Raw genomic sequence first — 9,821 nt, 5'->3', positions numbered from 1 at the left:
AATGTGTTAATGTTGCTCTGTTCCAATATTCCATGTATTTTATAGCAAACATATCACAATCATATCCATACCAACAATTGTACCATATGAGGTTAGACATTCACAAATTTGGACACCTCCAAATGCATGTGCATGCCATGTGCATGGAAGGCTTTATCAATAGTTTGTGACAATCTCCTCGTTCCAACACTTATATCATTACCCCTATGCAAAGGCAACGATGATAAGATTTCCACTCGTGTCATAGGAATTTTTATGATGTGGATGTGCCAATGGTTGTTATCATAAATAAGGATGAAAAGCTACATAAGGAATGAGAATATATTAGTTAGTAGGTTACTAAAGAAAGCCATTGTTTTTGAAAAGCTGCATAAGGAATGAGAATATATTAGTTAGTATGTTACTAAATAAAGTCATTGTTTTTTTTTAATATGAAAATAAATTTTTTAATTGGATTCAATTGTAAAATGTGTACTACCTAATGTTTTCAGAATCGGACCGATCAGTGAACCGAAAAAGTTACCGATTCATGGTTCACTGGTCGGATCGACAGTCGAACCACGGTTGAATTGATGATGACGTCATAAATAAAATTTTATTATTTTATATATTATCAAAAATTAATAAATTAATAAATCCTATCTAAATTTTGACAGCATCTACTTTGTTAAGTTTTTTCACAAAATTTTTTACTTGTAAAAGTCATCAATCATCATATATGATATGTATAACATAATATAAGATGTTATACATTTATAATGTCAATAAACCCAATATTTATCAAATAATCAAACTATTTCAATGCTATAATAACCAAATTATCAAAGAGTTGTTAACTTAACACATTGTCCATAATAAATAATAAAAATGTTAATCATAACACTTAAATAATTACTCAAAATATAACATGTCAATGTTTGAATATTCATGAAAATTTTTACATACTAATAAATATAAAATTCATGTCTTCATTCATTTTGGAAATTGGAATATGAAGAATGAAAATGAGCATCTGGAAAACCAAAGTTTTCCACATCAAGCCCTTCTATAGCCACACCACCACCATCCTCATCATCTACAAAAATATTGAATATATATCAATAAGAAATAATTTTTTAAGAAAAAAAATATATAATTATTGAACTTGTATAGGTTTAAATATTCTACTAACCAATGTGAGAACTTGAAGCTTCCACTTCATTTATTGGAATTGAGCATTTTTCATATAGAAGATTTTCCAATTCTTCAACATCTAGCTCTACTGGTTGATCCTCATCAACTATCCAAAAATCAATCTCATCAATGCATGCATAGTCAATGGGATCATAGATTCTTTCTTGTTATAGAACCTAAAAAAGAAAAACATATAATTATTCATAATTGTGAATAAAAGAATTTAAATTCAAAACAACTAAGAAAGCATTTATATCGATTTTTTAGTCACAAATTGTAATGAACATATACAAGATCATTAAGCCTTTGATGTTCCAATCTATTCCTTTTTTTGGTATGTATACGTTCAAAGACACTTCAATTCCTCTCACATCTAGAAGACGATGCAGTTTGGCTCAATATTTGAATGACCAACTTTTGCAAATGTGGTACACTGTATCCATGTAGCCTCCACCATTTATCTAGTTATCATTTCACATTAAAAATAAGAAAAAAAATAAAACGCATTAGCAAGTTTAAAATATTAAATAGTAAGTAGGTAACTAATAAAAAAGAACAAACACACTAATAAATGAAAATAATCTTTTACCAGGTTGAAGTACTTCACATGAAGAATAAACAAGGTCTCTTCCAAAACTTCATATTCGATCATGAAACAACTTCATTTCATTCATTGTATCAAACTTGCCTTTTAGAACTTTATGATCAATAACTTTCATGACACCTACAATAACAGTTGGCTTATTACAAAAGTTTTCCTAATCATATTAGAAACATGGATCCAACTTATAAGCTGTTGAATGAATGATTTTCTTTAGTTGTTGATCCCAACATTGTTTTATGATTTTTGTATAAGGCTTGTATAGTCTTTTCTTGTAATTAAACAATTTCTTGATTCCCAAATGAACCCTATACATGCCTTCATATACATATCCCATCAAAGGTCTCTCATCACAATCAACAATACACAATAAGCGCATAAGTGGGACACAAGATTCATAACAATCAAACAATCATTCCAAAATCTATTATCCAAAATGATGAAAATTGCAACTTTGCTTTTATTATCCTTTGAATATCTAGAGTCACAAAGAACTTACTAGTCATCAAAGCTTGTGGGTCATGTTTATGATCATGAAGACTCTTGAGTGCAATGAATGTAGTAGCAAAGCGAGTTACACCAGGTCGGAGAATCTCTGTCCATCCGTCTCTTTTTCTCAACCAACTTAACAAAGCAACATGATTATACACAAAAATTGTCACCTTTGATGCACGTCTTACAAGTTAAGCAACATGATCCATCTTACCAATATCCTTAAAGATCAAATTAAGACAATGAGTTGCACAAGGTGACCAATTGATGTGTTTATGTTTCTAAGAAATCAATCTCCCAACAACCACATAATTTGTTGCATTATCAATCACTATATGAACTACATTGAGTTGACCCACCCATTCAATCACCTCATCAAATAACAGAAACAAGTTATTTGCATCCTTGACATTGTCTGAAACATCAACAAATTTCACAAACAATATTCATTTAGGACAATACACAAGGAAGTTGATGAGTGTTCTTTGTCTATTATCTGTTCAACCATCACCCATTATTGTACACCCAACTTTTGCCCAAATTGCATGATAAGAGTTCACAAGTAACTGAACTTCCTTCTTAGCATCCTTTAAAAGATTAACCCATAGTTGATGGTAATTTAGACCCTTATATCCAGGACCAATTGCAGATATAGCATTCAACATTGGCTTGAAGTGAAAGGAATTCACAGCATTAGTAGGAATGCATGCATCATAAAAGAATCTCTCAACCGCCATATCCACTCTCCAAATTGCTTCTTTTCCAACTAATACACTCCTCATGGAAGGTTGAGCTCCTTGAGTATTTCTTGGTGCAAAATACTTATCCACTGTTGATTTTTTTCTTTTTCCACTACTAGCTGCCATAAGACTTTGCATTTCTTGAACCTCTTCTTCACCTTCTACCATATCCCCTTTAAATTGTGACACATTAGGACCATAAGGATTTCTACATTCATATGCTTCTTGGGTTGTTTTCTTGAAATTCACAAACTCTTGCAAAGAATTTTCCATTTGAAATCTTACATTAGGAGGAATCGATTTACATAGACCAAAATCTCCTTTCACTCCAGCAAGATGTTGTTTCATTCTATGAATACCCTACCTTTTGTAATCTTTTTACAATACAAACAAATAAGAGATTTCCTTCAATTTGCATATCTTTCTTCAAAAACATGCTCCCATGCAGGATCGATCTTACTTCTAGTTGATTGTAAATTGGTAGTTGAATTTTGACCAGAGGATGGAGTCAAGTTTGATTTCATTTTTTATTTCTCTATCAAATTAGAAACAAAAAATCCCACATTAATCTAGAGAATGAAAGTTGTCAACAATTTAATGATTTATAATCAAGTCATCAACAATTTATAACAATCACATATCAATGAGTAAATTTATCTAAATGAATAATGGCACGAAACTATGGGAGTTGTTTATCTGTTTATGCAAGAAATCTAATATTTTGCCATATCCTAATTGGCTTCAACCCCATCACCCATCGCTTCCACATTCAAATTAAAATGCCTATTTCCTATGATTACTTCACCCATAAGGAAACTAGTCAAACTACCAAACTAATTGAACCCTACAAAAACAAAAATATCAAACTAGAAAGGTAGAGTTTTTTCTTTGAAATTATACCCCCCAAAAAGAAACTACCAAACTTATTGCATGAATAATGGCAATTTTTTTTCTTTTTTCGTTTCTTTCTATTTTTCTCTCTTTTCTCAGTTTCTGATTGAATGGATCAAAGTGCCGGAACAAGAAGGCCACCTAATTAGAGCGTTTTCATTATAATCCGTACAGTTCCTGAACCCAATGGTGTCACACTGTCACCTTTCCTTCATTCACAGCCGATCAAGGGGGTGGGGGGTTTACAGGGGGCCGGGGGGTGTGGGAAATTTACCGCCAGTCAGGGTGCTTTCCAAGATAAGGAGGTTTATCGGCTTCAAACGCCGTGGCGGGGAACTAGGAAGAGGCGACGACAGGGAGGGTTGTCGGCTTGTAATGACAGTCGATGGGAGCTGTCTAGGTGTCGTGGGCCGTAGTGCATTAAAGGCGGGCGAAACGACAAGCCGGTAGCTGCTACAAGGGGAGGAGGGAGGGTTTGCAATTTGCAGCCATGATTTTCATTATATACCCTCCAAAATAACATCATTTTGATGTTGTTTTAAATAATAATAATAATAATTTTAATCCAATCGACCAATTCATCGGTTGGACCATCGATTTAAGCGGTCGAACCAATCAATTCAGTCCAATTTTTAAAACCAAGGTACTACCAGCTCACATGTCGAAATATAACTTCCCACTAAGTGAGCATCATGAAACATATGACATCTATCCATGATTTCATATGTTTTTTTGCCTTGTAAGGAATACTACAAAGCACCACCCTTCACAAGTTTTGGAATGCACCCGTACAAAGTAACCAATTAAAAAGAATTGAGAAGTACGTAAAAAATGAGATGTTTAAGGCCATATTGAGAATGATGGATCAAAGTAGTGTGAGTGCAATGGTTGTGGTTGTTGTGCATTGAGCATGCGGGAGACAACTCTAATAATCTGAATGTATACAAATGTTAATAAGAATAACACAAAATCCAATGAATTCTAATTTCATAATGGATGAAGTTGAAGCATTTAACACATACCACACTATTTACACAAAAAATAAACTCATTCAACAAAGATAGTTCATCCCTTGTGATGTATAGACCATGCATATTGCACAAGACCTCATTGAATTGTGAGAAATAACTTATGTTAAATGGAGAATGTGAAAAATATATATATACCATGAACAATGTGTGGGAAAAAAATGTCAAGTACCTCAGGTCACCATCTTCCCCTTATGCAAAATCAACGAACAACCTTTCTTGATTAGTGCTTCTCCAAGTATAAATGGTGTCTATTTTTTATAAAGTCCATCTCCTTCGAAAACTATTGAAGGAGACAAACATGTGTGCAAATCACCAACATATTAATAAGTGACCGTACATAATTAATAATTCATTTTTTTTTTTTTTGCCTTAATATAGGATAAATTGAAGTTATAGTTAGTGATTAAGGCAATTTATTGAAAATGATGAACCATAATACATGAGTAAGATGTTTTCTACCAAAATTAAAACATACAAGATGATAGATGCGATTAATACAAAATTGAGTATTCAAATTTCCTAGGTAAGAAAGGTCTTATGCACAATCACTTATTTATACTATGTTAACATCACACAACACATGATCTATATTCTAATAATGTTTCTCCCTAACCATATTCTCACTTCTTTCCCTGCCCTAGTGCTAGCTTTATGTCTTTACAATGTGCTAAAATCATGCACAAACCATAATCAATTTCACGTAACTATAATGGATTTAATGCTCTATAATATTCATGTTTGCTATGAAAATTGACAACAATGAATTTGAAAAGCGATTTTTCATCCATCACCCATACTTTAGTCTTGTCTTGTCACTTTGAAAAAATATTGTGTTGTCTTCTCAATTTCAGAATGGCACATACAATAAATTAATACTTCAACAAAATAGCATGCAATGGTTTAGAAAACAAAAGATAATTCAATTAGTCTTGTATTAGATTTAAACCCATGTCTGAACAAGAAGCCCACCTAAAAATAAACCTAATTCATGATGATTTAGAGGTACATCAACATTATTTTAAAAACCTTAAAAACATGTCACGTTCTTTATTTTTCTAATATCATTTTATCATAAAATTTTAGAAAGTATAAAAGCATCATCCATACACACTTAAAACCTAATCAATAAGAATTGCGAGCTTAAAAATAGTGTATATATATATATATAGATATGCAAAATAAAATATTTCCCTTACCTCAGAAAAAAAAATGGTTATTATCCAAAACTAGATATAAGCCATTTTAGGGAAAATAATAAACACAAAAATACTATAAGAGACAAACCTTGGTGACTCCTCTACTTTTGGGGCCTCCTCAAATTATTACCAACATACTAAAGTGGAAATGAGCATAATGTTCATTGACCATCTACATTTTAATATAAAATCCATCAAATCTTGGGATCTTTATGTTATTTCCAACTAAAAAGCTCTCAAAAGATGACAACCATATACTTGATGAAGGTCTGGTCCGAGAAAATTAAGGTTTCCTAGTATTCAAGTCAAAGTTTCATGCCAAAAATATAGAGGTGAATCTTGTGAGAATTCTCTACAACCATCTATTCAAATAAAGACAATACCAACATTCCAAACAAAAAAAAAACATGTGAATCTTGTACAAATTATCCACAACCATCCATCCAACTAAAGACAATACTAACGTTCAAGGGTAAATCTCTACCTACACAAGTGAAGGTCTTGATACCAACAAAGAGGAAAATGGTGATGATGAGGAGCGCAAATAGAGGAATGATGACATGACGAGGATTACAAGGATGTTGACTACCACATTGACGACCAAAAGGGCTTCAGGCCTATTTTGGGATATTCACGTGACTAAAGCAACTTTGATGGTGACGACGACCATAGGGATTAAACTAGGGCTTTGAGTTTGTTTAGGGCTTCGGCCTCTTGAACTCTTCAAAAAACGAAAAAGAGATATTTTAATTGCTAAAGTTAGAATCTATCATGCTATTTTTGGATTTCCAACAAGGTTTTATTATTTTTTTTTTCCAACACAACTAAGGGGATCTCTGGGATTATGGAATGTCAATATCCTTCATCTTAATTTGCAAGACTTTGTTGGGTTTTTGATCTAATTATCCAAGTTATGAGGACTTTGTGCAATTTTTAGACCCATCTAGGCCTAAAGCACAAATTTTCCTTTTTTTTTTTTTAAAATAATTGTTAAGGGCATTTTGAGCTTTTACAACTGATAAACTTTCCAAATATCCTCCACAGCAAAAGTTCTTCTAACTTTTAACACTAAACATGTGAAGTTTAACCCTCTTTTCTACTATTATCAATCATATCATTCCCTAAAGCATAATAAACCCCCTTATACAACCAATACTCTAGAATACTTCAATGCTTTTTACAATAGATGAAATTTATAATAAAAACGACAATTAAATATTAAAATAATAAAAGTGTTCTTGCACATGAGAAATTAAATAAATAATAACATTAGACAACTAAATAATATAATTAAGAAAATTTATTACTTGAAACTAGGTATGTAAATTACATACCTTTTCCGACTCCACTCATGTCATTCCACTTTTTATTAAATCATCAAACCTAAATCATAAAAATGAAAATATTTTATCTTATTAGGAATGATTGTGAAGTTACACATAGACATAAGATGAAATTTTAAAAATAAAATTCAAATGATGAAAAAAAGAAAAGGAAAAAAGAAAACACAAGAATAAAGACCAATACATCATCATATCAATATTCTTATTTAAATCATATACTAAAGGGGCTCAAGTTCTTTTATTGCAATTCTGACCTGTCTAATAACTAAGATGAATTGGTGCACTAGATTGTAACTACTTGATGTCATTTATTTCCCACAGCATGCTATACTATAAAAGCATTCACATAAAATCATTAAAAATAAGCAGTAAAAATTCATTATTCACATGCATGAATGCTAATGGACCAATCTTATATACCAAATATTCTTAACTAACGTCTAGTTTTCTTTTGAAATGAACACTTGTCCTAAAAGAAAACTACTAGCTTCTCAAGCATTAAAATATTTGTGCAATATCAAAATAAGTTTCACATTCAATAAGAAGTTGAGTCTTATTCAATGGTTATATTTGATTTCCAACAAATTAACCCAAAAAGCCTAAAAAGTCCAGCCAACTTCATGCCAAAGAAAAAGAAAACTCAAGTTGCTTAGAACAAACTTCAAGCTCACAAGCTCTTTAAGTTTTGCATTCAAATAAAAATGGAATTTATAATTTGAGAGAAAAATAAAATAAAATAAAAGTAATAATAGGGATTAGGATACCTTCCTTAACTTTTATTTATCCAAAAAAAAAAAAAAACCTGCCTTCAGTTCAATTATCTTAAAGTTTTACTGGAATAACAAAAGAAGTGTAGTCAATAATTAGCAAGAAAAAGTAAATATATTACTAAGGTTACATATGAATCCTAAAAAGTAGATAAGAAAATTATTTTTTATGTTTTGACGTTATGAAAAATGAGGAAAAGAAAAAGAAAATAAGGAATCCTCGTAAACTCTCTCTGCAATCAAGTTCTGAAAACAATTCCAACTTTACCTAAAAATCTAAGGATGAAGTTTTCACTTCAAAAAAATGAACATTAAAATATAATTCGTGTTTGTTTGGCTGAAAAGAAAACTTGATAATAATTAACCACAATATGATAAAATAGAAACAAAACCAACAAAATGAGAGAGGGATAACAATAATTGGAACAAAATTGACCCCAGTTAATGAAACTGACCCCAGTTATTTTGAGAACAGATTCATAGAATCATAAAATAGGAAAGAGGAATCTCTAAATATTTTCTTAGTGACAGGACAAGGGAAAAAAGAAATTCGGAAAGGACACCTTAAAATATAAGATCGAATTTCTCAGAAACCAAACAACGAGCAAAGAAATTGGAACAAAAAGAGAAGAAAAGAAAGAAAAAAAAAACGTACCTCTTGAGGGTGCCATTGAAGTAACAATTTCAGTGATGCCCCTGTTCCACAAAATCCATCTGTATAAGTGATGCTTACCATGGAATCAAAACACTTAGAACAGAAAATAAGCATTGTCTACTGAATCAAGAAAAGAAGGGAAAAGAAAACAACAGTTTGGTCTTGAAATGAAACTCCTTGAGTTGACCCACATTATTCAAATGATTTTCAAAGCAGTTAAATTAGCCTAACTCCCAAATGATGTTGAAGAATACAAACTATCATCCAAAACCAGTAGGTGATAGAGATGAGAGATGAGAAATGAGAGATGTACCTGAGAGAATACAATACAACGGATGGTTCAAACTTCAAACAGAGGATAAGAAATGAGAAAAGAGAAGCTCAGTCCCAAATCCTATGACCCTTGAGATATCTAAGTATGGAGTAGAGTGACGATGGGGTGTCTCGCTGTATACACTCTTTATTTGATTGCTTGGGATTGTTGGGAAGTGGCAGTCAATACAAGAAATTAAAGATGGAATCAGTCATTTGAAAGTTGAAGAGACACAAGCCTGCCTAGCAGCTTTATTGGGAAGGTAAACTGCATGGATGGAATGACTTTTGACTGCGATTCAGCGGATGGGAAATGAAAAGACACTTTCAGTTACTGTGATAGTTCCAATTTTTATTTTTTCTTTTGAGAAGTTACTGTAAAATTAGACTACTTTATTTATATATATATATATATATATATATAACATTTTGCTTATTTAAAAAAAATTATTTTGAAATTTGAAACTAATTTTAATTTTAAAAATATTAAATAATCATTTTTGTAAACCATGAAAAACAAATTTATGAAAATTATTTTTAAGATAACTCCAAGCTTTCACCTTTAATAGGCCTCCAACAAATTTTGACTTTATTTTTCACCTTTAATGGTTTGTAAGAAA

At 31.3% G+C, this 9,821-nt stretch overlaps 1 long non-coding RNA gene across 2 annotated transcripts; it reads right to left on the bottom strand.

Annotated features, from left to right (window-relative positions):
• Positions 1–972: 972 nt before the first annotated feature.
• LOC117914987 lies at positions 973–9,296 on the bottom strand. 2 transcript variants are annotated; one of them, XR_004651349.1, is made up of 7 exons: positions 9,203–9,296; positions 8,890–8,930; positions 7,459–7,507; positions 1,763–1,897; positions 1,465–1,634; positions 1,172–1,349; positions 973–1,075 (listed from the first exon to the last, which is right to left on the bottom strand). It is a non-coding gene; the product is annotated as an uncharacterized LOC117914987 (long non-coding RNA). The 2 variants fall into 2 exon arrangements; XR_004651350.1 differs by having other exon boundaries at positions 1,545–1,634.
• Between the last annotated feature and the right edge of the window lie 525 nt (positions 9,297–9,821).

The sequence above is a fragment of the Vitis riparia genome, chromosome 5 (assembly GCF_004353265.1).
Source record: "Vitis riparia cultivar Riparia Gloire de Montpellier isolate 1030 chromosome 5, EGFV_Vit.rip_1.0, whole genome shotgun sequence".
In the NCBI taxonomy this organism is placed as follows: Eukaryota; Viridiplantae; Streptophyta; class Magnoliopsida; order Vitales; family Vitaceae; genus Vitis; species Vitis riparia.
The sequence above is the reverse complement of the archived record's forward strand: the minus strand, read 5'-3'. Positions and strand labels throughout refer to the sequence as shown.